This window comes from Nematolebias whitei, chromosome 22 (assembly GCF_014905685.2).
Source record: "Nematolebias whitei isolate Nwh7 chromosome 22, NemWhi1, whole genome shotgun sequence".
Classification (NCBI taxonomy): Eukaryota; Metazoa; Chordata; class Actinopteri; order Cyprinodontiformes; family Rivulidae; genus Nematolebias; species Nematolebias whitei.
In genome coordinates, this window is record NC_056519.1 from 1,353,035 (window position 1) to 1,355,324 (window position 2,290).

At 46.2% G+C, this 2,290-nt stretch overlaps 1 protein-coding gene across 1 annotated transcript in view; it reads right to left on the minus strand.

Moving 5' to 3' along the window:
• c22h11orf98 (chromosome 22 C11orf98 homolog) overlaps positions 1-2,290 on the minus strand; it is a 4,721-nt gene that overhangs the window by 958 nt on the left and 1,473 nt on the right. The window lies entirely within an intron of this gene.

Sequence of the window (2,290 nt, forward strand, 5' to 3'; positions counted from 1 at the left end):
TGGAACCGTCTTCATGCTCAGGTGAGGTAGAGGTTCTGCGTGGGACCAAAGGATGGGCTGAGGAAAAGGCTTGAACCATGGAAGGGAGTATGAAACTAACAATATTAGGATTATTGGAGTTCCTGAATGGCCGGACTCGTTCACCCCTACCCTGATAGCCAAGATGCTAACGGAGGTGCTGGGCAAGTCGCTGCTGATCGATCACGTGCACCGGACGCTGGGCAGAGAGGCTCGGATGATAAACCGAGTCCAGGCTGCTTTATTACCAAGACTGTGAGGAGACGTTACAACGAGCACGCAGCCCCACCAGCTTCGTCCACGGCAGCTGATTACACCCGGGGCGTGGCGAGAGCACGGGCGGTGTTCACGGAGGAGGCGCCTCCTGCACAAGCGACTGCTTGTTCCTGCTCGGCTTCACCTCACACATGCAGGGACGGACGAGGTGTGTGTCGACTCCAGAACATATCTGGCTTTAAGAAGGTGAAACGTTTCAGCACAAAAAAAGAAACAGTCCAGATGACCCGACTGAAAAATGTTGCATCTGGTTATAAAGTTAATCTTCAAGAGCGAACTGATGCCTGTGACTCTACAGAAACATCTTCACACACTGTGGTACCTTTCAAATTAGTTTAAACACTTAAACACCTCAGGATCTGAGTAAGTGAAGATCATAAGAACAGCTATAAAACTAATTATCCACCTGTCATGGTGAACCTTAAACAGGACATTGTTAGATGTTAATCCCCACCTCACACTCTGGGGCAGAATAAACTCTGTAAAAATGAATATTCTACCTAAATTCTTACACCTGTTTCAGAATCTGCCAATCTTTCTCACTAAATCCTTCTTCACCAATCTGAACAGCCAGATATCAGCGTTTATTTGGAATAAAAGGCGTCCACGGATTGCCAAGAGGGTCTTGCATCTGCCCCACAGACTTGGAGGCATGTCGCTTCCTAACTTCATGCACCGTTACTGGGCAACTAATATCTAATCTCTTCTGTTCTGATTAGAGAAGGACACCCCTTGTCCTAGTTGGGTGGTTCTGGAAAAGGCTTCGATCAGACCCAGCTCTCCTTCTGCAGGACTCTGCTGCCTTTAAACAAGAAATATCAACCTACACTTCTAACTCAATTGTGATCTGGGCGTGAGGGCATCTAACTCTACAGTTTCTGTTTTTAACACGTGTCAAATAATCACATGTTCACTCCCTGAGCAGCTGATCCAGCTGTTGACAGCTGGATCTTGAGGGGAGTGCATTCACTGTGTGATCTCTGTGTGGATGGTAGATTTGCTTCTTTTGAGCAGCTCGTACAGAAGTTTAATGTTCACAAGTCACAGTTTTTTAGATATTTACAGCTGAGACATTTTGTGACTGTTTTCCTTTGTACCCCTCTAAACATTTTGTGGTTAAGATTTTGGAATTCAGGTCTGATACCAAGGAGACCCTCAGCAAGATCTATACACTGCTCAGTTCATACCAGGAGACCAGTTTGGACTTCCTTTTAACAGAAATGGGAAGCGGACTTGGAGGAACCCATGTCAGACTCAATCTGGAGAAAGATCATCAAGAACATTTACTCATCTTCAGTCTGGGACATGCTGTGATCCAGTTCAAGGTGCTGCATAGGCTGCACTGGTCCAAAGACAAGCTGTCCAAGATCAAGGCCGACCTGGACCCCGCATGCAATCATTTTAAACTAACTCCAGCTACACTCCTGCACACATTCTGGACCTGTCCCAAACTAAAGAACTTTTTGGTAATTATTTTATTTTTGTCACCTTCTCTGGGATATGAGGCAAAACTGTTCACCCGTCACCATCACCTCGATGTTCATGGTGGTCCCTGTGGACACGTCCTTCAGCAACTACGAGAAGGATGTTTTTTGGCTCTCTTCTGGCCAGGAGACTGGTTTTGTGCAGTTGGAAGGACCCCCCCACCCCCCCAGTACATGTACAATGTATAAGAGAAGTGATGAATCATATCCATCTAGAAAAAACCAGACATACCCTGAAGAGATCTGTTAAAAAGATTTTGGGACACTTGGCAGCCTTTTATGTGGAAAACATGTCGGTGCCTGTTTAGTTTATCTGTGTGTGTGTGTGTGTGTGTGTGTGTGTGTGTGTGTGTGTGTGTGTGTGTGTGTGTGTGTGTGTGTGTGTGTGTGTGTGTGTGTGTGTGTGTGTGTGTGTGTGTGTGTGTGTGTGTGTGTGTGTGTGTGTGTGTGTGTGTGTGTGTGTGTGTGTGTGTCCTTGTTTATGCTACTTTGTGAGGCCCATTTTTCCACCT